General features: G+C 44.5%; 2 pseudogenes; one reads left to right on the top strand and one right to left on the bottom strand.

Annotated features, from left to right (window-relative positions):
- Positions 1–337: 337 nt before the first annotated feature.
- LOC113891132 lies at positions 338–21,468 on the top strand (annotated as a pseudogene).
- LOC113897305 lies at positions 10,410–15,777 on the bottom strand (annotated as a pseudogene).
- Positions 21,469–26,279: the final 4,811 nt, after the last annotated feature.

The raw sequence follows: 26,279 nt of genomic DNA, 5'->3' as shown, positions 1-26,279 counted from the left end.
CAGAACTTTATTATCTCATGGTTCTGGAGGCTGGAAATCCAGATTTTGGTAGGTCTGATTCCTTCTGTAGGCTGTGAGGGAAGGATCTACTCCAGATCTCTCTCTTAGGCGTGTGGATGGCCACCTGAACGTTCACATGGCTTCTCCTTGTATTTTCACATTGTCTTCTTTCTGTGTTCAAATTTCCCACTTTCTCTTGATTGATTGATTGGCCATGTTGTACAGCGTGTGGGATCTTAGTTTCCTGACCAGGGATGGAACCCACACTCTTTGCAGTGGAAGCACACTCTTAACCACTGGACCACCAGAGAAATCTCCAAAATTCCCCTTTTTATAAGTAGATCAGTCATATTGGATTAGGCACATTCTAATGATCCCACTTTACCTTGACTGGACCTCTGTATATACTCTCTCTCCAAATAAGATCACATCCTGAGGTGTTGGGAGGTAGGACTTCAACCCAGGAATCTTGGAGGGGCACACTTTTACCCCAAACAGCGCCTCCATTCAAGCTTTTGTCACTTCTCAACTGTATCATTTCTTATTTGTCTCCTTAGGGGAGACCCTGCTTCCAGCAGCATCTTCTTTCAATCCATCCTCCTCTCTGCTGCCAGAGGATCACCTAAACCTGCGGTGGCTGCCAGGATAAATCCACAAACCGGCCCTCTGTCCTCTGCCTTCTGCCATCCTTCCCAGTCTTACTTCCCACCACTCAAGTAGCATTTTTGCAGCCATCTGGAGCCCTTCGTCATGATTACCCTGCCTGTGAGCTTGACTGTGTGTGGCTCCTCCTGCCTGGGATGGTCTCTCTTCCTACTCTCACTAACTGAACGCTTCATGGGGTCTTCAGGCCAGCTCCAGCGACATCTTTCCTCAGAAGCCTTCCTTAACACCCCCATTCTGGGTTTTGTGTTTTCCCTCCAGGACCTACGTTCCCTCTGCATTTCTCTCTGCTTTTCTTTTACTTACTAGTCTGTCTCCCTTACCAGAGCCTCTAGTTCAGTGCCTAGTATACCAAAAGTACTCACTACACATTTGCTGAACACATGAGTAAGTGAATAAATGAAACCTCCTTTAGAAAATTGCAGTGTCAGAGTGAGTTAGTTAGGTGGTGATAACAAAAGTTTTTACAAGGCAGGGACAAAGTCAGCGGTGGGTGTGGTAATCAGAAAGGTTTAAAATTCTCACACGCGACAGATACTGCATTTCAGCTGCTGTCGCGGTTCGGGGGAAAGTACTGCTACTGCATTGATTCTTTGTTTGGTAACATGACCAGCAAGAAAATAATTGCAGTGTTTGGAGCAACAGGTAAAAAACTTCTTACTTTAAAAGTGTGTGCTGACTTGGCTTACTTTCTTGTTTTCCTGTTTTTAATTTCAGAGCCTGCAAGCATAAACTGAACAAAGAGCCCTTTGGAGAAAATTGAGAAAAGTCTATCATTTGCTTGCATTTCTGATGTGGTAAAGGGGCAGGGTGATTTGACTTGATTTGTTCAGAAATGATCTCAGAGGCACAAGGACATCTGACATAGTGTCTTGTTCTTGATCATGGGCTGATTTGTTGGTGTAAGTCTCATTTCAGCACAAGTTATCCGCTACAGACTTTTCTCCACTCGCTTCCTGACAAACACAAGGAGCAAATGTGAGAAGGCCATGGGCATGCAGAAGATAACTGCGTCCTGACCAGTACTGGAAGGACTCTGAAAGGACGGAGTGGGTGGGGATTAGGAGAACGCATGCCCGGACTTCTCTCATGCACAGCTGCCCGAGCCCTGAAACTGGCATTTCTGCTTCCACTCTGCCTCCCTCACAATCTGTTCTCCAACAGCTAGACCTATCTTTGCCAATCTTTCCAATCAGCTCACTCTCCGTCTGTCAGTTCTCATTCCTGCCTTTTGATGATCTATTTGAAACTTCAGATCATGGCAGGTCTCGGCTGAAAACCCCGTAACAGCGCCCCCTACATCACTCAAGTGAAACGAAAGCCCGACTATTGGCCTGCAAGACCCTTCTCGCACTTCCTCCTTTGCCATTCTCCCTCTGCCACTCTGCCTGTTCCTCACACTCCCAACTTAAGGCCTTTGCACTGGCTGCTCCCTCAGCCTAGAATAATCTTCCTTCCTTCGTCACCCACGATGTTTTCTCTCTCATGTCTTCCAAGCCCTCTCCATAACCGCTCTCCAGACTTTCCTTTTTTAATATGGCAACTTCACTCCACCCTGCCACCGTCTGACTCCCCTTCCTGCTTGATTTCTTCCTTTACCATCTTCTCTCCATACTAGGATAGAAGCTCTATGAGGACAGGGGTTTTGTCTGAAGGGAGGCAAGTGCTAAAGTGGGGAGAAAAGAGAAGTAAATTATCAAGAAACCAACAGCCATGGGCTTCCCAGGTGGCTCAGTGGTAAAGAATCTGCCTGTCAATGCAGGAGACACCAAACAGTTCAACCCCTGGTTTAGGAAGATCCCACATGCTGCAGAGCGACTAAGTCGGTTTGCCGCAGCTGCTGAAGCCTGTACCCTCTAGAGCCCGTCTTCCGCAACAACAGAGGCCGCCAAAATGAGAAGCCCTCATACTGCAACTAGAAAGTAGCTCCCACTAGCCTGGACTGGAGAAAGCCCATACAGCAGGGAAGACCCAGCACAGAAGCTGCCCACATTGCCCCCAAAACAACTCCAAGAGCCAGGTATGACACTGACTTTAAAAGGAAAAAAAAGGCAATCAGATGAGGGGATGATTGTATATCGTATTAGGGCAATAGTGAAGTTGTTGGTTTTTCCTGAAAGAGATGAGAAATCACTGAAGGGTTTTGAGCAGAGTTGTGACATGATAAGACTTGGTGCTAAAGTTTCATATTGGCTTCTGTTTGGTGAAGAAGCTGTAGGGGGCAAGGGCTGAAGCAGGGAGACTTATGAGGCTGTTGCCCTAAACCAGGCATGATTGACAGTGGCTTAGACTAAGGAGTGGTCATATCCCAATATGTTTTACGGAGCATTGACTTGGTTCCCTGATGGGTCAGATATCAGAGGTGAAGAATGACTCCTAAATGTTCTGGCTTGAGCAACTGAAAGAATAAAGTTGTGATTCACTGAAATGGGGAGGACCTGGAGGCAGCAGGTCAAGACAAGTCAGGAGCCCTGTTTCAGTCTCTTTAAACTTGAGTTGCTGCCTAGGCATTCAGAGTAGAAGGATGGTAAGAGCCTTGGGAGTGGCTCCTAAAGGAATCAGGTTAGAGGTGTTAAAGTTGAAGAAAGTTGACTTGCAGTTGGCTGAGGAGGTGTGCTGATTGCTTTACTGCCCAGTTTTAATCCTTTGTTCAATAACCTTGGATTTCTGGGTGTGTGTTTGGGAATTTGGGAAAGGGTTACTAGTTTGGCAGGTAAAAATACAAGATGCCTAATTAAATGTGATAGGGAAAGTGTTAACCGTTACTTGTGGATGCGTTTGCATGTCAAACTCTTGAGCATCATCTCCAGTGTCTGCCATTAAAATGTTGCTCTCTTCATGGACTCACCTGCAAGGGAGCACAGCCAATATGGCTGAATTTGTCCCCTGGTTAGAGTCTTAATGAGACATCAAAGTGGGTGTGATTAGGAGAGCCAGTCCTGGTTTTGGTTCAACTCCTTTTATTTTTTCATACTTGTCCATATCGCTTGCTTCTCCATTTTATGTGGGTCCAGGCAAAGACTGTCCATCTGAAAGCTGAGAATGCAGAGCACAGAGGTTTCATTATTTGTACTTCCTTCATTCACTGATTCTTTCATTCAGTAAACAGATATTGAAAGCTTGCAGTGTTCCAGGAACTAATCTCAAAACATGATTGGCAAACGGGGATAAAGAGTAAACAATTTGTCTCCAAGGTGAACTTTAAGTTACAGTACAGTCATAAGGAAATAATTACAACAGTCAGTGTTTTGAGTTGCACCGTGTCCCTCCCCAAGTTTGTATGTTGAAACCCTAATCCCTAGTACTTCTGAATGTGACAGTATTTGCACATATACAATGTGTTATTGTATTGTTAAAGAGGTCATTTAAAGAGGTGGTTCAGTTAAAGTGAGGCCATAAGAGTGGGCCACAGTCCAATCTGACCGCTGTTCTCTTGAGAAGAAGGAAGTTTGACACAGAGACACGAGGGGCTCAAGTGTGCACGGGAAAGCCCACATGAAGACACAGTGAGCAGCCTCTCTTTTCACAATCCGAGGAGAGAGGCTTCAGGCGAAATCAAGCCAGCCGAGGACACCTTGTTCATGGACTTCTGGCCTCCAGGGGTGTGAAAAATATGGGTTGGTTAAACCCCCATTCTGTAGAATCTGGTTATGGCAGTTCTAGCAAACTAATAAGGTCAACAGATTTTTTTAAATTGATTTTTAATTTTTATAGAGGCAGCATTTCAGAAATAGTGTTCTCAATGTAATATCTTCTCCAATCTCTGAGGATATTAATTCTTTAAAAATTTTCTTCTGTTCCCTGCCTTTTTTTATCTTTTCTTTTTTATCGGTTTGTTTATTTTCGTTTTACCTTTCATGCTGGAGGCTTTCCTCGAACATCTGATGAACTTTGGCTATCCATTCATATTCAGTACAAGAGCACAAAACTGGCTAAGGATCCAAAGGTAAAGTCCACTGAACGGCAGGCTGACAGGATTATCAATAATCTATCAGTTGGGGTACCCCCAAAAAGAAGTGCCACACTCTCTCAGAGAAGTTGAGAAAATTTAGTAAAGATGGGAAAGAACAGAAAGACCAAGTAAGCAACACAAAAGGACCAAAGGATAAGAGAGATGACCAAACCCTGGGAAGAGCAGCAGTGTGAAGGGGTCACCTCTGCTCCAACCCTTGGGTCCCCTGTTGATGCTCTCCTCTGGCCAGACCCAGACTGAAGGCAAAAGAGCCCACTGATGGAGTCCATACAGGGCAGCCTCTCAGGGAGCTAGGCAGGAGAGAGAACGGAAGATGTTTTTTGAACCACACACACAAAGTTCAGGACAGATATGGGACCAGTTTGATGGAGGATCCCAAATATCAGTGAATGTGCAGAGTATGTGGCACCCCCCCATAGGACATTCAGTAAATATTTGTAAAGTGGGTTAATCAGGTGAGTGATGATCATATCATGAACAGTCTTAAACATCATAAAAAGAAACTTCTGCATTTTCAACTTTTAAAAAAAAATAATAGAATAGGAACTTCTTTTGAAAGTAAAACTCTATGAAGAACCTAAAAAATGAAACCTATGACCGGTTAAGGCTTCTCTTGTGGCTCAGATGGTAAAGAATCTACCTGCAATGTGGGAGACCCAGGTTTGATCCCCAGGTTGGGAAAATCCCCTGGAGAAGGGAATGGCACCCATTCCAGCATTCTTGCCTGCAAAATTCCATGGACAGCGGAGCCTGACCAGTTAAAAGTAGAATTGCTCAGTGGACTCTGGGGTGGAGGCTCTGGTCCCCTGCTCCCCTGGCCTCCCTGTTGCCTCCGGGCTCCCCCATTCTTTCTCTCCTCCATGGCTTCTGCTAAGCTACCTCTGAGAACGCTGTGAGAAACCTAATTTGAAAACCGCTCTTGCAAGCCATGGGAATGCCTCCTGAAGTAGTTAGAGCAGCAGTTTTACTCTGAGTAATTGGATTCCTTAATCAGCTTCTTTTAGTGAACATTCTTCCTGATCCTTTCTGTATTTTTTCTTCCCCAATTCTGCAGGAGCTCAGGGCGGCTCTGTGGCCGGGCCATGTTGGAGGGCAAAAAGTATGTGGTGAGAGCGCTGACCCGAGATGTGACCCAACCAAAGGCGCAGGTGCTCCGGGACCTTGGGGCCGAGGTGGTTAAAGGGGACCTGAATGACAAAGCATCGGTGGAGGCTGCCTTGAAAGGAGCCTATGGGGCCTTCCTGGTAACCAACTCCTGGGACCATTTCAGCAAAGAGAAAGAAGTGTGTCAGGTGGGACCCATGTTCAAGCCCTTTCTTTTTTCCTGCCTGGCCATGCTCCCCTCCCTGGAAGGGGGTGGGCCTCACCCCATCACTTCCCTCTGGCATTTATGAAATCCATGTACTTCAGGTGGATTATTAGGTGACTGTAAAATCAGTGTCATGTGACATCTGTCCAGAGGTGACCTTGGAGATCTGAGAGTGGTCGTGTAGTGAAGCCAGCTTTTAGAGCCTCTGATTCTTACCGTTTGTTGTCGATGGCATGTGAGGGTTGGCAGCAAGGACATCCCATGAATTAAGGTTACTCTGAGAGTGAAATGGGAAGAACAAAATGGAAGGACTATGTTTAGACTTCCGGCATAGAATTTGGAAATGAATTAGCAATGGGTACATAAGAAAAGAAGTAAGCAAACAAGCAAATGAGCCACAAGGATGAACTCCAGGGAAAATGAAAATTTGTAGAAAAGGTGAATGTGACCATAAAATATCGCGTGGGTCTGCTTCACCCATGTTAGCACTGATGAATGATGTAGCCCCAAATATGATATTCTGAGGATGAAAAAAAGGCAGTTGTGTATGTATGTGATGGTTATGGTGGTGGTGGGCTGTATGTGTGAGAATACTGTTGTGCTGTTGTTAAGATATGTCCAACTCTTTGCGACCAATGGACTGTAGCCCACCAGGCTCTTTTATCCAGAGGATTTCCCAGGCAAGGATACTGGAGTGGGTTGCTGTTTCCTTCTCCAGGGGGTCTTCCCTGACCCAAAGATCAAACTCGCTTCTCCTGCTGCATCTCCTGCATTGCTGGTGGATACTTTACCACTGAGCCACCAGGGAAGCCCATGTGAGAGAGACAGAGAGAGGGAGAGAGAGCGCTGATGATGAGGCTCATCTGTTATAGTAGAAATTTAGTAGATGATTCCTTAAACTGAGAAAAATCGAGAATTAGCAGTATAAACATGTTATTTAGAAATAAAAAGCAGCTAAAAGAGATGAAAATGAGCACGTAGAATATCAGGAATGAGCCCATAGAATTTCTGGAAAGTAGTTATCACCATGGGGGTACAGCGAACTTTTCTGTCATTAAAAGATCTACTTATAGTAGTATTATAAGATCCCTTCCCCTATGCCAGTACTATTTGCAAATTATACATAAGTTTAAATAGAAAATATGAAGATTAGATTTTTAAAATGTAATGAATGGGGTCAGACTTTTTCAGAAATGGTAAAATTCAAAAAAATTAAGAGCAGGATTGAACCATTTTAGGAATGTCTGTTAATTACGTCACTTACAGCTTGTCTTTAAGTGATAAATTTAGGAAGGGCTTATTTTAGGAACTCTGAGTTCTAATTCTGATATTCACTCACTGTGGAATGTAGGGGTACAAGTCATTTCTCTGTCTCACTTTCTCAACCTAAGCCAGATTAGTTATGTCTTCTCTGTCTGGTATGGGGTTTTGTGAGGAAAAGAAGGAAAAAAGAGAGAGGGAGAGGAAGGATGAAGGAGCTTTGAAAAAAATGGAACTAAAACTACAAAAAAGAAAATATATGTACATCCATGCATGCTTGTATGTGTGTGTGTGTTTATAAAAACCAATTATATACATATATATCTCCCTCCATTTTGCCCTCAGTATCCAAATGGTGAACAGATATACTCTATCATCAGAAAACATCACACACTGCTTTCTCAGGTATCCCTGAGCTTCTTATATATATATATAATGTGGTAGTGGATCACAGAGTACTGAGCCCAGAGGCAGGGGCCGGATTCCTTACTGTTTGCACCAGAAGATGGGTTCAGCATTTTGACACAATGGAGCCTCTGCTCCTGGATCCTGGTGGCCTCTCCTATGATCTGAGGCTGGGAAAATCCCCTCCAAGGAGCACAGTAAGAGAAAGGCGGGTGGGTAGAGGACCCAGAACCAGCCCCCCAGTCTGCATGCAAATTCGACCTTCTCTATAAGGCGTCTACCTTTGTCCCTCAGGGCAAGGTGGTGGCTGATGTTGCCAAGAGCCAGGGTCTGAAGCACGTGGTGTACAGCGGCCTGGAGAACGTCAAGCGCCTGACAAACGGCAAGCTGGAGGTGCTGCACTTTGACGGGAAGGGAGAGGTGGAGGAGTATTTCTGGTCCATTGGCGTTCCCATGACCAGCGTCTGAGTGGCAGCTTACTTTGAAAACTTTCTTGGCCCATTGAAACCGGTGAAGGCCTCTGATGGAGATTACTACACCCTGGGTACGTGGAGGGTTGGAATGAAACTACCCTGACACCAGCTTTCCTGCTGCCCAGCCTCCTATTCCCCTCCTTCCTCTCTCCGCATGCCATCCGAGTGCCTGCTGTGTGGTTGGCTCTGGGTGAAGTGCTGACAGGGGCCCAGCATTGTCCTAGATTTCCCGGGAAGCTGGATCTTGGGCTGGAAACACCAAGGATTACACTTCCTGTCTCATCCAGCTGACGCTCCTCATATAAGCAGTGAGCCATGTGGCCTCAGGCCTCAGTTTCCTCATGTCTAATAGGAAAGTTGGACAAGATGACTTTCCCTTCTAGCTCATCTCTCTGCCCTTCTGTGGCCACAGGGAACACATTCTTCTCTTGACCTGGATCTCAGGGTCAGAATCCTGAGAGGGTCCATGGCCACCCTGAATGCACCCGAGCTTGTCTGATCTCAAGCTAAGCAGGATTGGGCTGGTTAGTACTTGGATGGGAGAATCCTGAGAGGGACACTGACTCCCTGGGAACGGGTTTCCAGCCCTGCCTGCAGAGTCTGGTTCCATAAGTCTGGTCTGGGGCCTGCAAGACTATAGTTCTAACCAGGACTCCTGGTAATTCCAATGCTGCCAGTCCACTGGCCAGCACTCCCCTGCCCTTTGGGGACATTTTCTTTGCCCATAGTCCAGGGTGGCTCTGTAGCATGGAGGGAGTGTGAGAGAATCAGTGACTGCAAGTCAGTCTTTCTTCCCTGCCGAATAATTAAGACTTACCAGGGACGTAACTCGTGTCAAAGTAGATCTGAGCCTGGAGTGCCTGCCACATGTCACGGATGACTTGGGTAATAGTTCAGCAGGTGACCAGATAAGTATGTAAATGTGATACATCGCTTTACCCCACTTCCCTTCTTCCTATGCCTCTACCAGATTTCAGAAGCCTGCACACGTGACATTTCCCAGGTTCTAAGCTAGGATATTATAATCTATGAATTAGATTGGCCCTAGGTGAAGAGGTGATGCTTTAAACTTCTGCTGGTATCCAGTCCCATTTGAGTTGCCTACATTTGTAAAAGGAAATGGCAACCCACTCCAGTGCTCTTGCCTGGAGAATCCCATGGATGGAGGAGCCTGGTGGGCTACAGTCCATGCGGTTGCAAAGAATAGGACACGACAGCGACTTCACTTTCACTTTCACTTTCTTTCATGTTTGTAAAACCCAGCCTCAGGTATCCCTGAGCCTCATCCTCTCCCTTCCGTCAAGCGCCGCCCCCTCCATAGGGAATAGCTCCCTGCCACCACCCCGCCCCCACCACACACACCATGCTATACTATGCTAAGTCACTTCAGTCGTGTCCGACTCTGTGCGACCCCATAGACGGCAGCCCACCAGGCTCCGCTGTCCCTGGGATTCTCCAGGCAAGAACACTGGAGTGGGTTGCCATTTCCTTCTCCAATATATGAAAGTGAAAAGTGAAAGTGAAGTCGCTCAGTCGTGTCCGACTCTTAGCGATCCCATGGATTGCAGCCTAACAGGCTCCTCCTTCCATGGGATTTTCCAGGCGAGAGTACTGGAGTGAGGTGCCATTGCCTTCTCCTACACACACACCATAGGGAATATCTAGCATTTACTGAAGACTTACTGGGTGTTTGGTGTCTGTTTCACAGATGGGGAAACTGAGGCACAGATAGATTAACTTTGCCAAGATCAATAGTAAGGTAGAACCAGAACTTGAACTCTGGTAATCTGACTCCAGAACCATACTCTTTTAATGGAAAAAAAAAAATTGTTTTTTTTTGGTCTCACAATCAGGCAAGTGGGATCTTAGTTCCCCAACCAGGGATTGAAATCGTGCCCCCTGAGGTGGAAGTGCAGAGTCTTAACCACTGGACCACCAGAGAATTCCAGAACCATATTCTTTCTTTTTTTGCAGTCAATAAGAAATTTACTTGTTTTAAAAAAATCCAAATGCCAGCATTGTCCAGAAAAATTTAACAGGTTTATTTATAATTGTTATAAAGTTGAACTGATGAGACTTGTTCACTGAAACATTCTGACATTCGTTAATGTTTTATGTCCCACATTTATATTAAAAATTCGCACACAAATGAAAATGGAAAAACTGCCAATACCTCATTTCTGTCCCCTATTTTTCCATTTGCAATCATATACTTAGGTACCTTTTGACCCCATGGGAAAAAAATATCTAACGTTCAGAACTACCAGTAGCAGGAAGAAGATAATTTTTTTTTAAAGACTGAAATGTTTACCATCTTAGTGGATTCTTAAGCACGTTCTCCACATATGCGGCATGCTAGCTGGATGTCTTATGGCATAATTGTTACACGTTTGGCATAGCACACAGGTTGGTGTCTTCAAAAAGGCCAACAAGATAGGCCTCATTTGCCTTCTGCAAAGCACCAATAACTGCTCTCTGGAAGCGCAGATCTGTTTTGAAGTCCTGAGCAATTTCCCACACCAGATGCTGGAAGGGGAGTTTGTGAATCAGAAGTTCAGTGGACTTCCGATAACGTCTAATTTCACGGAGTGCCACAGTACCAGGCCTGTAAAGATGAGGTTTCTTCACTCCTCCAGTAGAGGGCGCATTCTTGCGAGCAGCTTTTGTAGTGAGTTGCTTCCTCTGTGCTTTACCGCTGGTTGATCTGCCTACATACGAGCCATGGTATAGAGACCTTACTTAACCCTTTCTTCTTTGGCTGGAGCTAAGCGAGCTAGAGGCGACGCTGGCCGGCTGCGAACAGAATTCCAGAACCACTGTCCCTTAGCATCTTTTAAACTCAGCCCAAGAACTTCAATCTTCAAATAAAAGCAAACCTCAGAGTCAGAATAGACTTGATTCTGAATGCCTCAAAAACAGAGACTGCCTTTTTACAATTATAAGATGTAATTTATTTATAATATAATTTATTTATATTTATAAATTTATATATTTTATAATTATAATTTATATTTATAAATTTATATATGTTATAATTTATGCAGAGGAATGAGCAGACATTTTGCCTACCCAGATATCAGGTAGGAGATTAATTTTGCTGAAAAAAGACAAACTGTGACATTTAGTTCCTGGCTGCTAAACCTTAAGTCACTTTTACACTGGACTGGACTTCAGAGACCTTGACTCTTGTCCTGGCCTGTTGTTTTCTAACTGTAAGGCACTGGGTGAGTCAATAGACTTAGATTCTTCAGTTTAAAAACCAGCAGTGCTGGGGCTAGATCACGTCCACATTGGGTTCCAGCCTCAGGAGTGTGGGCTTCTGGGAATCTGTGAGAGGCTGTGCCCACCCGTAGGAAGGGCACAGAATTCGGAGTGATGGATGAGGGCTTGAGTTCTGCTGCTTGCTGGCTGAGTAACCTCAGGCAACTCCCTGATATTGCTATGTTTCAAGGTTGTTTTGAGGATTAAACCAGCCAATATGTTTGCTAACTGATTCATTCAATAAATATTTGAAGGCCTCCAACGTGCCAGTCACTTACTTTACTTTACTGGGGATTCAGTAATAAACCACTCAAAGCAGACAAAGCTCTGCCCTCATTAATGGAGAAGGCAATGGCAGCCCACTCCAGTACTCTTGCCTGGCAAATCCCATGGACCGAGGAGTCTGGTAGGCTGCAGTCCATTGGGTTGTGAAGAGTCAGACACGACCGAGCGACTTCACTTTCACTTTTCACTTTCATATATTGGAGAAGGAAATGGCAACCCACTCCAGTGTTCTTGTCTGGAGAATCCCAGGGACAGCGGAGCCTGGTGGGCTGCCGTCTATGGGGTCGCACAGAGTCGGACACGACTGAAGCGACTTATCAGCCCTCATTAAGCTCATATTCTGGTCGAGGAGGTAGACAGCAGAGAAGCATAATAGAGAAGTAAAATGTATTATATGTTAGAAAGCGATAAGTGCTCTAAAAAAATAAGGCTGAGTAAAGTGTATGTGGAGTGTTAGCAGTAAGCGTGGTGTGTGAAATTTAAATTAGGGGATTGGTGGGCTTCTTTGAGAAGGTGACATCTGAGCAACTTCTGATAGAGGTAACTAACTGGCTTTGTGAATATTCAGGGGAAGACATTTTCAGGCAGACAGAACAGCCAGTGTGGTTGGATCAGAGCAGGTTGGGGGCTTGGGGAGAGGGGAGTAGGAGGTGAGGCCAGAGGTAGTAGAGGGTCTGGTCCTGTAAGCCATGGTTTTTCTCCTGAGAGACACAGAGAACCATTGGAGGGGTCTGGGCAGATATGACATGAGCTAACTTTAGTTTTTACAGAATCACTCTGACTTTTGTGTTGAAAAGAGACTGTGGAAGGGCAAGAGTGGAATTGGAAATAAGGGGCCCAACTTTGCAATAAACCAAGTCAGAGATGGTGGTGGCTTTGTTGTTCAGTCGCTGAGTTGTGTCTGACTCTTTGCGACCCCATAGACTACAGCACACCAAGCTTCCCTGTCTTTTGCTATCTCCCAGAGTTTGCTCAGATTCGTGTGCACTGAATTGGTGATGCCATCTAACCATCTCATCCTCTGCCGCCTCCTTCTTCTCCTGCCCTCAATCTTCCCCGACATCAGCGTCTTTTACGAGTTAGCTCTTCTCAGATGGTGGCTTAGACTAGCGTAATGCCAGTGAGGATGGTGAGAAGTCTTCAAATTCTAGACACTATGAATACGACTACAAAAAAAAAAAAAGGATCTGGGGTGGGAGACAAATGTCAAGGTTGAATCTAAGATTTTTAACTTCAGAAACTGGAATCATAGAGTTGCCATTAACTGAGAAGGAAGTCTGTAGCAGAAGCAGGTTGTCCAGGAATTCATTTTGGGGCACAGTGAGTTTCTAATGTCTTTTAAACATTAAAATGTAAAATGTCATTAAACATTTAAGTAAGGATATTGAGTAGGACATGGGACAAATGCATCTGGAGCTGAACAGAGATATTGGGGTTTTTACACACAGAAGATGCTTCAGTTCAGTTCAGTTGCTCAGTCGTGTCTGACTCTTTGTGACCCCATGAATTGCAATACGCCAGGCCTTCCTGTCCATCACCATCTCCCAGAGTTCACTCAAAATAACATCCATCGAGTTATCTCATCCTCTGTCATCCTCTTTTCCTCCTGCCCTCAATCCCTTCCAGCATCAGAGTCTTTTCCAATGAGTCAACTCTTTGCATGAGGTGGCCAAAGTACTGGAGTTTCAGCTTTAGCATCATTCCTTCCAAAGAACACCCAGGACTGATCTCCTTTAGGATGGACTGGTTGGATCTCCTTGCAGTCCAAGGGACTCTCAAGAGCCTTCTCCAACACCACAGTTCAAAAGCATCAAATCTTCGGCACTCAGCTTTCTTCACAGTCCAACTTTCGCATCCATACATGACTACTGGAAAAACCATAGCCTTGACTAGATGGACCTTTGTTGGCAAAGTAATGTCTCTGCTTTTCAATACGCTATCTAGGTTGGTCATAACTTTCCTTCCAAGGAGAAAGCGTCTTCTAATTTCATGGCTGCAATCACCATCTGCAGTGATTTTGGAGCCCCCCAAAATAAAGTCTGACACTGTTTCCCCATCTATTTCCCATGAAGTGATGGGACCAGATGCCATGATCTTCGTTTTCTGAATGTTGAGCTTTAAGCCAACTTTTTCACTCTGCTCTTTCACTCTCATCAAGAGGCTTTTTAGTTCCTCTTCACTTTCTGCCATAAGGGTGGTGTCATCTGAATATCTGAAGTTATTGATATTTCTCCCAGCAATCTTGATTCCAGCTTGTGCTTCTTCCAGCCCAGCATTTCTCATGATGTACTCTGCATATAAATTAAATAAGCAGGGTGACAATGTACAGCCTTGACGTACTCCTTTTCCTATTTGGAACCAGTCTGTTGTTCCATGTCCAGTTCTAACTGTTGCTTCCTGACCTGCATATAGGTTTCTCAAGAGGCAGGTCAGGTGGTCTGGTATTCCCATCTCTTTCAGAATTTTCCACAGTTTATTGTGATCCACATAGTCAAAGGCTTTGGCATAGTCAGTAAAGCAGAAGTAGATCTTTTTCTGGAACTCTCTTGCTTTTTCCATGATCCAGCAGATGTTGGCAATTTGATCTCTGTTCCTCTGCCTTTTCTAAAACCAGTTTGAACATCTGGAAGTTTACGCTTCACGTGTTGCTGAAGCCTGGCTTGGAGAATTTTGAGCATTACTTTACTAGCGTGTGAGATGAGTGCAATTGTGTGGTAGTTTGAGCATTCTTTGGCATTGCCTTTCTTTGGGATTGGAATGAAAACTGACCTTTTCCAGTCCTGTGGCCACTGTTGAGTTTTCCAAATTTGCTGACATATTGAGTGCAGCACTTTTACAGCATCTACTTTCAGGATTTGAAATAGCTCAACTGGAATTCCATCACCTCCGCTAGCTTTGTTCGTAGTGATGCTTTCTAAGGCCCACTTGACTTCACATTCCAGGATATCTGGCTCTAGGTGAGTGATCACACCATCGTGATTATCTTGGTCGTGAAGATCTTTTTCGTACAGTTCTTCTGTGTATTCTTGCCACCTCTTCTTAATATCTTCTGCTTCTGTTAGGTCCATACCATTTCTGTCCTTTATCGAGCCCATCTTTGCGTGAAATGTTCCCTTGGTATCTCTAATTTTCTTGAAGAGATCTCTAGTCTTTCCCATTCTGTTGTTTTCCTCTATTTCTTTGCATTGATGGCTGAGGAAGGCTTTCTTATCTCTTCTTGCTATTCTTTGGAACTCTGCATTCAGATGCTTATATCTTTCCTTTTCTCCTTTGCTTTTCGCTTCTCTTCTTTTCACAGCTATTTGTAAGGCCTCTCCAGACAGCCATTTTGCTTTTTTGCATTTCTTTTCCATGGGGATGGTCTTGATCCCTGTCTCCTGTATAATGTCATGAACCTCCGTCCATAGTTCATCAGGCACTCTATCTATCAGATCTAGTCCCTTAAATCTATTTCTCACTTCCACTGTATAATCATAAGGGATTTGATTTAGGTCATACCTGAATGGTTTAGTAGTTTTCCCTACTTTCTTCAATTTAAGTCTGAATTTGGCAATAAGGGATTCATGATCTGAGCCACAGTCAGCTCCTGGTCTTGTTTTTGCTGACTGTATAGAGCTTCTCCATCTTTGGCTGCAAAGAATATAATCAATCTGATTTAGGTGTTGACCATCTGATGGTGATGGCCATGTATAGAGTCTTCTCTTGTGTTGTTGGATGAGGGTGTTTGCTATGACCACTGCGTTCTCTTGGCAAAATTCTATCAGCCTTTGCCCTGCTTCATTCTGTATTCCAAGGCCAAATTTGCCTGTTACTCCAGGTGTTTCTTGACTTCCTACTTTTGCATTCCAGTCCTCTATAATGAAAAGCACATCTTTTTCGGGTGTTAGTTCTAAAAGGTCTTGGAGGTCTTCAAAGAACCGTTCAACTTCAGCTTCTTCAGCGTTACTGGTTGGGGCATAGACTTGGATTACTGTGATATTGAATGGTTTGCCTTGGAAACGAACAGAGATCATTCTGTCGTTTTTGAGATTGCATCCAAGTACTGCGTTTTGGACTCTTTTGTTGACCATGATGGCTACTCCATTTCTTCTAAGGGATTCCTGCCCGCAGTAGTAGATATACTGGTCATCTGAGTTAAATTCACCCATTCCTTCTTTACTAAGAAGATGCCTGCTGCTGCTGCTGCTAAGTCACTTCAGTCATGTCTGACTGTGTGACCCCATAGACCGCAGCCACCAGGCTCCCCCATCCCTGGGATTCTCCAGGCATGAACACTGGAGTGGGTTGCCATTTTCTTCTCCAATGCATGAAAGTGAAAAATGAAAGTGAAGTTTCTCAGTCGTGTCCGACTCTTAGCGACCCCATGGACTGCAGCCTACCAGGCTCCTCCATCCATGGGATTTTCCAGGCAAAGTACTGGAGTGGGGGTGCCATTGCCTTCTCCAAGAAGATACCTAGTAAATGGTAGTTCTTTTTTTTTTTTAAATCAATACCCAGGTATTATGATATTTTCTCAAACAAACCTTATAATTGCATAGATGGTAGCGACTCAGTGTTACATGGTGTTCCCATACCTTTTGTTTAACTGGTTGATTAAATCAGATTGACGGGACCTACCAAGGATGTGACATAATTAGCTATTTTTATCTTTTTATTTTTTAAACTAGCACTGCCAATGGGGGATGTACCAATGGATGGTATCTCGGTTGCTGATATTGGAGCTGTCGTCTGCAGCATCTTTAATTCTCCAGAGGAGTTTGTGGGCAAGGCCGTGGGTCTCAGTGCAGAAGCGTTGACCATACAGCAGTATGCTGATGTTCTGTCCAAGGGTTTGGGGAAAGAAGTCTGAGATGCAAAGGTGAGTTTTTAAGAAACATAAACATGATCACAGGAGGTCACATCCCACTAACTTATAAATTCTGGGAGACTTTTCACAGATTTGAGCAGGGTTGATCTGAGGCTATCGGAAGAAATTGGAGAGGATTCCTGTTCCATGAATCTGTCTTCATCTGTTGGTGCATCTGAATCCTACCCTTAAGACATTATTGCTTTGGCTTCAGATTAATCAGCTTATTAAAATGCAATTCCTTTTGGGTGGAAAGAACTTAGACTCTGAAGACCAAGGTACAACGTTCTCATATACACCGTCCTATCCCTCCCCTCCCAGGGACTCATTGCTGATCAGGCCAGTGTGCCAGAGTTAGCCATCATCAGGCAAGGCACTTAGCCTCTCTGAGTTGTGGCCTCCTCATTCACAAAGTGGATGAGAGTATCTACCTGGGGCGTTTTGTGAAAATTAGGGTATATTCAGGGAGCTTAGGCTAGTGTTTGGCATATAACAAGCATATCTCAAGGACCTGTTATATACCTGGTGCTACCTTTGAGGACGTCACAGCAGAGTTGGGGTGAAAATCTCACACATGTGACGTCACAGTGATCAGACAAGAGCAGAACGCTGTGGTGCTTGATTGTGTTGCCCACACTCTCTGCTCTACGGGCGGTCAGAGAGGGTAGGAGAAGGTTTCACGGAAGGAGTAGCTTCAAGGTGGTCCTTGAGTCTGGGCAAGACTGCGTATGGGTGAAGGGAGCGATAGAGCTGGCCTGACAAGTTCTAGAATCAACAGGAATGAACTGGAGGCAGTCTGGGGAAGTGAGCAAGTCCTGGTTCTGCCCTTATCCCTCTGGGGACTCTTGGGAAGTTACTTAACTTCTCCATGGTTGTGTGTGCGTGTTCAGTCATGTCTGACTCTTTGCGACCCCCTGGCCTGTAGCTCACCAGGTTCCTCTGTCCATGGAATTCCCCAGGCAAGAATATTGGAGTGGGTTGCCTTTCCCTTCTCCAGGGGATTTTCCTGTCCCAGGGGTGGAACCCATGTCTCCTGAGTCTCCTGCATTGGCAGGCGGATTCTTTACCACTGAGCCACCTGGGAAGCAGACTTAACCTCTCCAGACTCCCTTAGTTGATATGTTAAAGAAGATTAGTACACCTGCCATAGGCTTGTTGCGAGGATGTGGTGAGACCCATGTGGGAAAGGCTAGCATTGGGTCTGGCATTTAGTAAGCCCTCGATAACGAACTGGGTTGGAATGGCCTGGGCTTGAGTGTGGCCACGACAGACCTTTTATGGAGAAGTGAGGGCAATGGTTCATCCTGAGTGCTTCCAGCCATTTCTCCAAGCAGCTGTTGTCCGAGGATGGAGAGAGAACAGTGTTTCTGAGAAGGAAGTGTGCATCTGTGTGTGCCTGGCCTGCACACTGTCGCATCTGAAAGGAGGACCCTACCTTCCCTCAGGCTGGCAGGCATCAACTAACACGGCCCTTTGCCTCTCCTGGCTGCTGTTCTCCCATCTGTGAAAGGAGAGTGTAGTCTGGATAGTTTCTCAGGTTCTGCCCAGCACTGACATTTCTCCAGAGCAGAGAGAGTCCCTTCCTTTTTACAGAGTTCGAGTCTGCTTTTGCAAATTAGGATTGATTGGAACACACCCACACTTTCGTTTGTGTATTGCCTCTGGCTGGTTTCAGGATACATTGGTAGATCTGAGCAGTTGTGACAGAGACCATATGGCCTAAAAGCCTTAAATATTTATACCTAGCCCTTCAAGAGTAAGTTTGGTGAATCTGATCTAGAATGTTTCCTAGAGTTAGGGGCAGAGGGTTGGTTTTCATTTTCATCGCATCTCTTGGGCCAGTGAATCTTGAGAGGCTGTCTAGACTCCCATTTCACCTGTTCAGGTACTGGCCCTGTGAGGAGGCCGACAGATATTTTGGGGAGAAAACTATTGTAGGTATCAATCCAGCTATAAAACCACATTTGGGGATCTTACTGAAAACCACTCAAATTTCATGGAGAAAATGTTACTCCCAAGCCCAAGAAGTCATCACTCATTCAAAAGATGTACTTATGAGAACATCTGCAAAGTCATCTATCCCTGGGTGCAAATTTACTATTTAGTGACTGACCCCTCTCCTAGTACTTTGCATTTGGGTCTTGTATTCATTTTGTCTGTGGGGTCTGAACTCTATAAAGAAGAAGGGGCTGCTGCTGCTAAGTCGCTTCAGTCGTGTCCGACTCTGTGTGACCCCATAGATGGCAGCCCACCAGGCTCCCCCGTCCCTGGGATTCTCCAGGCAATAACACTGGAGTGGGTTGCCATTTCCTTCTCCAGTTCTTAGAAACTACTTTGACTTAAAGCCACTGGTGCTTGTCTGGAGTAGAAAAAGGCTTACAGGCTGCGGTACTCTGGGGAAGGATGCATGTGGCCACAAGGTGGCGCTCCAGCCCTGGCAGTCTGACTTTCCCTGTCTGTTCAGAAGGTCGCTGTTTGCTTAATTTGCTTCAGTGACTACCCCCTCACCCCCGACCCCACTCCTGAACTCCCCAGAATAAACTCCCATCAGAAACTCTGATCTGGCTGAAACTGCCTGTCTAACTCCAAAAGGGACAGTGTTCTCTCAGAAAAGTGAGACACAACAGAGCAAATCTCTTTTCTTCAAAAACCTGCAGAAAAGAATCCCTTATTTTCCTGAGGAATATTAGTTACCAAAGTTACAGGATGAGAGAGTAACTCAAGGAGACAGACATTTTAGAAGTCATCTTCCATGCTTCTTTGATGGTGTTCTATTTTCAAATTCACTAAAATTTAAAAATGTTTTCTGATTTCAAAAATGAGAAATTCTTATGGCAGAAAATACAGAAATTTATTTTAAAAAAGAATATAAAAGTCACATTGTTTAATCTATCAGAGATAGTAACTGTTAAGATTTGTACATTTTCTTCTAGTCTTTTCCCAATATATATGTAATAAAATTAAAACAACATGCCAAGTACCGTTTTGTATCTGGCTTTTTCACTTGACATTAAATTATGAGCATATATTTCTATTCAATTTTTTAAAAAATATTGACTGCATAATATTTCTAGTGTAGATGTACCATAGTTACCATAGTTTATTTTACCATTCCTCTATTTTTTGGATATGCAGATTGTTCTTGATTTTTCATTATTATAAATGGCATGACAGTCATTGTTTTATATGAGTTTGCACCTGTCACATTATTCTAAGGCCAGATAGAGGTTAGAGTTTTCGGAGCGAGGTTAGAGTTTATTGCTGGAGGCTAAAGACTGATTATATTGGATCCAATAGTTAGAAATGTTCTTAATGGGAATCCCATGGTAATCCAGTGGTTAGGGCTCTGAGCTTCTCCTGAAGGGGGCAAGATTTTGATCCCTGGTCAGGGAACTAAGATTCTACATACCATGTATCATGGTCAAAAAAAAAGAAGAAGAAGAAAGAAAGAAGGAAAGAAATGGTCTTAGTTGATGCAGATGGCGTCACTATAGATCCACTTAGTGTCAGAAGGGTTTTGCAGAGGGTGACAGAGGGTGACTCAGTGGGTGTGTGATGGGCAGTGTTTGTTGGGCCTGGCCCTGGCAGAGGCTGCATGGCTGAAGTTCAGATGCTTGTTTCCAATCAGGAGGGAAGGATGGAGAGTCTAGTGCCTTGATGCTTCATGGAGGGCTTGATGGGTTGAAGATCTCCAAGGAATGCTGAGGAATCCCAGGAGGAAATGTATATGAAAACTAGTCAGATAAAGGGGCTATACACCCATGGTACCTTATCCCAAGTGCTTGTGGCCAGAAACAATTCAGCTTTCAGAATCTTTCAGCTTTTAGATGGGTTTATGTCTGTATCACCATCAGGGGCTGGGGCAGGACGCTATAACCAAACATATCAATATCTCTGCAGAGAAAGACAGGGCAATTTCCACTAAACAGGATGAAGACTATAAATAACTTCTCATAAGTTTAGATAAGGTTTTGCCTCCAAATTGGTTCAGGAAAGTCAGTATGTTGCCAAATTGCCCATGAAAAAAATTTCAGTGTTTCTTGGGTCTTGGGATTAGGCAAAAGAATTTGGATTTGTATCATCATGAAAGTGAACAAGTTCTTCTCCAACTGCTTTAAATGAGGGCTATAACATTTCCTGTTGTTTCTTTTCTTTCCTTCTTTTTTAACTTGTTCTTAAAAGATCACCCCAGAGGCTTACCAGAAGCTGGAATTTCCTGGAGCAAAGGAAATGGCCAACATGTGTCGGTTCTATCAAATGAAGCCAGACCGTGACATTCAGCTCACCCACCGACTGAATCCCAAAGTCAAAAGCTTCAGCCAGTTCATCTCAGAGAACCAGGCAGCCTTGAAGAGCTCCTAAACTGTTCACACAGGCCTCTGAGAATGCAGTGTTCTTCCTCCCAGATCCTGGTCTTCTCTAGAGCACTAAATCTATGTTTATAGAACAGATAGCTTAGAATACAGTTGTTGTACCCTGAAGGCTTCCCTGGGTTGGGTGTGGGGCGGGGGCCGGGGCGGGCGGTAGGACGCTGCAGAGCTGATTGACGCAGTAATTGACCCACAAGTAACGTTCCAGCTGCTAATAAAGGTAGCACACTTGTCAGGCTAAGTGAGAAGCTCCCAGCCTGCCACCCTTTGTAGTTCTCTCTTCCCAACCAACAGCCATGTTGCCTTGAAGTCTCCGGCCTGAGCAACTTGGAGCTCCTTCCCTCTCACAAATCAGTGGGGATGGGGGGACCCTCAGCTTTCTCCTTCATAAGTGACCTTGAGGCCTGTTTCTGGAACTCTCATAGACAACTCCAGTTTTTTCAAGCGCGTTGTCACTTCTCTGTGAGGTTTTAAGTGATTTTAATTTTCTTAAAAATCTTTGTAGAGGGTTTTCTGGGGAACTCGGTGTTCAGTGAACAAGTGTTGGAAATGGAAATTCAGTTTTGCTTCAAGGTTGGAAGCTCATCTCTGATTCAGTCATTAAATCAGCTGTTGAATCATCACTCAGTTACTCGTCTTTTCACTCACCCACCCCTCATTTATCCATCCCACAGCTTTCTTTTCAGCACCAGCACCAATGGTACATTTGTAGGCCTTGCTCCCCTCCTGTTTTCTTATTGGAGTGGTCCATTCTCCAAAGGTTGCCATGGCCCCTTTTCAGTTTGTGGTTGGGTTTGTGTCATGCCAGGGCAAGAGGGGGGCTATGTCACTACTTAGCGACAAGTGAAGCCCAGAGCCTGTGCAGTGGGTAAAGTCCAGGAGCTTGAGACCATGTCTGGCAAAAGGTAGTAAAGTGGAAAAAGAAGGTGATGGAAGTGCCCCCAGGGTGTCCTTTTCTGTTGCTAGCTTAGCATTTTTCTTTTTTTTTAGCTTAGCATTTTTCTATCCCATATTGTAATTGTCTTGCTTACTAGCCTTCCTCTTGGCTGTGAGAGATGTGGACCCCTTTTTACCCCAGCACCTGGCACATGGTAGGCGATCAATAAATGTTGATTGACTAAATGTGTGCATAAAGTTAACTGATCATACCATTACAAGGAAAGGGAAATAAATAGGTGCATGGGTTGGAGAGTGGTGAGAACCAGCAATTGAAACTTAAAGTGCAAGAGGCTGTCCACGTCCGGGAGAGGGCTTGACCCCTACTACTCTGGGGCAGGTAGCGGATGGGGCCGAGCAAGGACAGGGTGATGGTGCCTGTGTGAAAGGGCACAGTGGCCTGGGACCTGGCTCAGAAGAGGACACTCAGCAATGCCAGACGCCAGCCTTTCTGTCTCTTAAGGCATCCAGTGGTGTTTGTTGAAAATGATGGAGGTTATTGCAGACAAATTTTGATTCTTAAGGGGAAATCAGTCAACTTGAGGACCATGCTCCTTTCTGAAGGGCACTCTCCTTATTCCCCAAGGGAACAACTCGATTTGGCCTAAGTTATCAACCCTGAGAAATGGGTATGGATAAATTTCTAAAACAGGAAAAGAAAAACAAAGCCCTAAACTAAAAATAGGTGGCTTATTACTCATCTAGTGGGCCAGGCAGGAAGAATGGCCACTGCTTCCTAAATAAACCTCAGCATCCCCTAGGTGGAAGTGTCTGTAGGCCAGCGGGTCCCCTGGGCTCCCTGTGTGTTCACTGGGGTGGCAGGCTGGTTCTTTTAGCCTTTGGTACAAGGCTAGGGTAACTCTGGGCCAGCCACACGCTTATTCCTGGAAAGCCCAAGAAACCCATTCTGGGTTTAAAATATTTATTTATTTATTTGGCTGTACCAAGTATTAGCAGCAGTACATAGGACCTTGGATCTTTTTTGCAGCCTGTGGGATCTTTAGTTGCGACATGCAAGCTCTGAGTTGCAGCACGTGGGATTTAGTGCCATGACCAATGACAGAACCGGGTCCCCTGCGTTGGGAGTGTGGAGTTTTAGCCACTGGACCACCACAGAAGTCCCCCTTGGTGGATTTAGAAGCAAACTTTACAGTGGCTGATCTGAAACGAGTCTGCCTTTTAGAGATCTTGTTTGCATCTCCATCTCACACAATTAATAAAGGGAAAGAGCTGTTAACGTTGGCCTAAAACATTTTGACACTTGTGGACAGTAGATGAAGGGCTCTACTACCACCCCTGCCCCTTTCCTGCTATGATCTCCAAGCCGACGGAGAGAAAAGCTTCCCTTCCAAGTTTCTCAGAGAAGAGACTTGGGGACCCACAAGAGGCACAGCAGGTGGAAATGAGCTATGCACCTTAGGAAATGCAACCACCCTCTGTGGTCCAGGGAATGGGGTGGGTAGGGGTGAGGGTGGAGATGCAGGAACAGAAGGGGTGCAGGGGGTGGTATCTCTCTGTGATTCTATAAATGTTCCTAGAAACGTTGGCTATAAAGTCACACAATGCTGGGTTTGACTTCTGTCTGTGCCACTGACTAGTTGTGTGGATTTGGCTTCAGTTTCCCCATCCTCACAGGCGCTGCTGGGCTCCGGCTACAAGATTAAAAGTGGAAAAAGCACTTTGGATAGTCTTTGGCAGATAGTCAGTGCTCACTAATTATTATTGAGAAAAATTCCTGCCCTCATCCCCTTTGGGCTTCCCTGGTGGCTCAGATGGTAAGGAATCTGCCTGCAATGAGGGAGATCCAGGTTTGATCCCTGGGTCTGGAAGATGCCCTGGGGAAGGGAATGGCAACTTACTCCAGCATTCTTTTTTTTTTTTTTTAATTTTTCTTTTTTTTTTACAGTACTAATTTTTTTTTTAAATTTTATTTTTAAACTTTGCAATATTGTATTGGTTTTGCCAAATATTGAAATGAATCCGCCACAGGTATACATGTGTTCCCCATCCTGAACCCTCCCCCTCCTCCCTCCCCATACCATCCCTCTGGGTCATCCCAGTGCACCAGCCCCAAGCATCCAGTATTGTGCATCGAACCTGGACTGGCAACTCATTTCATATATGATATTATACGTATTTCAATGCCATTCTCCCAAATCATCCCACCCTCTCCCTCTCCCACAGAGTCCAAAGACTGTTCTATACATCAGTGTCTCTTTTGCTGTCTCGTATACAGGGTTATTGTTACCATCTTTCTAAATTCCATATATATGCGTTAGTATACTGTATTGGTGTTTTTCTTTCTGGCTTACTTCACTCTGTATAATAGGCTCCAGTTTCATCCACCTCATTAGAACTGACTCAAATGTATTCTTTTTAATGGCTGAGTAATACTCCATTGTGTATCTGTACCACAGCTTTCTTATCCATTCATCTGCTGATGGACATCTAGGTTGCTTCCATGTCCTGGCTATTATAAACAGTGCTGCGATGAACATTGGGGTACACGTGTCTCTTTCCCTTCTGGTTTCCTCAGTGTGTATGCCCAGCAGTGGGATTGCTGGATCATAAGGCAGTTCTATTTCTAGTTTTTTAAGGAATCTCCACACTGTTCTCCACAGTGGCTGTACTAGTTTGCATTCCCACCAACAGTGTAAGAGGATTCCCTTTTCTCCACACCCTCTCCAGCATTTATTGCTTGTAGACTTTTGGATCGCAGCCATTCTGACTGGCGTGAAATGGTACCTCATAGTGGTTTTGATTTGCATTTCTCTGATAATGAGTGATGTTGAGCATTTTTTCATGTGTTTGTTAGCCATCTGTATGTCTTCTTTGGAGAAATGTCTATTTAGTTCTTTGGCCCATTTTTTGATTGGGTCGTTTATTTTTCTGGAATTGAGCTGTAGGAGTTGCTTGTATATTTTTGAGATTAGTTGTTTGTCAGTTGCTTCATTTGCTATTATTTTCTCCCATTCTGAAGTCTGTCTTTTCACCTTGCTTATAGTTTCCTTTGTTGTGCAGAAGCTTTTAAGTTTAATTCGGTCCCATTTGTTTATTTTTGCTTTTATTTCCAGTATTCTGGGAGGTGGGTCATAGAGGATCCTGCTGTGATGTATGTCGGAGAGTGTTTTGCCTATGTTCTCCTCTAGGAGTTTTATAGTTTCTGGTCTTACGTTTAGATCTTTAATCCATTTTGAGTTTATTTTTGTGTATTGTGTTAGAAAGTGCTCTAGTTTCATTCTTTTACAAGTAGTTGACCAGATTTCCCAGCACCACTTGTTAAAGAGATTGTCTTTAATCCATTGTATATTCTTGCCTCCTTTGTCAAATATAAGGTGTCCATATGTGCATGGATTACTCCAGCATTCTTATCTGGAGAATTTCATGGACAGAGGAGGCTGGTTGGTTACAGTCCATGGGGTTGCAGAGTTGGATATGACTGAGTGACTAACACTCAACCTTCTTCATATAGCACTCTGAGTTCGGGGGTACCTATGGGATACTAACCTGCCATGCACTCATGGCCTCCTGGAGTGCAGATTCATCTCGCTCTCCCCGCCCTCTGCCGGAGGTCTGGCCCTTGCTGCCATCTCCCTTTACTGACCACTAGATGGCAGGACGAGTCTAGCATCTAGCATGGGAAAGGGTCCCTGCAATCTCATCGAAGCTGGCTTCTTCACCAGCATCCATTCTCCTGCCCAGGGCACACTTCCAACTCTGATGTCCCACTAAACTGCACAAGGGGCAGAGACGATTCCCCGAAAGGAATTCGGGGCACTGTTAGGAAAAGGAAGTGTCTACTGGGCCAAACACTGTGCACTCTCCAAAGCAGCTGTTCCCTGGCAAGAGTCAGCTCCTGGAGTCCTCGCAGAAGTGAGCAGGAAGGCAAGAGCATAGACTTTAAAACTCCCCAGAGTATAAGCTGTTAGACTATTTCTGAAGGGCTATTCAGCTAACGGTTACAAGAGGACTAAAAACGTGCACACCCTTTGACTTGGCAATGCTTCTAGGAAACTATTTTAGGTAAATAAACACAAATACAGATAACAATTAAATTTCCAGGATTTTATATGAAACTGTTGCTCATGAGTGAAAAAATGGAAATAAGCTAAATGTTCAGCATTAAAGGAATGGATAATTTAATTATTGAATAGTTTTAAAGTTCCCTTAAATTTTAAATTCTTAAAAGCTAGAATTTGTAAATAATTTTACTGGAAAAAACTTATTATGTTTCAAGTGAAAAATGTTGGACTTCCCTGGTGGCCCAGTGGTTAAGTGGTTAAGTGCTTAAGCAGTGGTGGCCCATCTGCTTCTAATGCAGGGGGTCCCAGGTTTGATCCCTTTTTGGCCAATTAAGATCCCATATCTGCACAGTGTGGCAAAAAAGAAAATATTGTATGTAAAATAATGTTATACCTAGCTTAATTCCAGTTGTGTAAAGTATGCAAGTATATGGTAAAATATTGAGAGGAAAACCACCAGGACATTAAAAGTGGTT

The sequence above is a fragment of the Bos indicus x Bos taurus genome, chromosome 1, assembly GCF_003369695.1.
Source record: "Bos indicus x Bos taurus breed Angus x Brahman F1 hybrid chromosome 1, Bos_hybrid_MaternalHap_v2.0, whole genome shotgun sequence".
NCBI classification, from domain to species: domain Eukaryota; kingdom Metazoa; phylum Chordata; class Mammalia; order Artiodactyla; family Bovidae; genus Bos; species Bos indicus x Bos taurus.
Note: the sequence above shows the minus strand (reverse complement) of the source record. Positions and strands in the feature narration are given on the sequence as shown.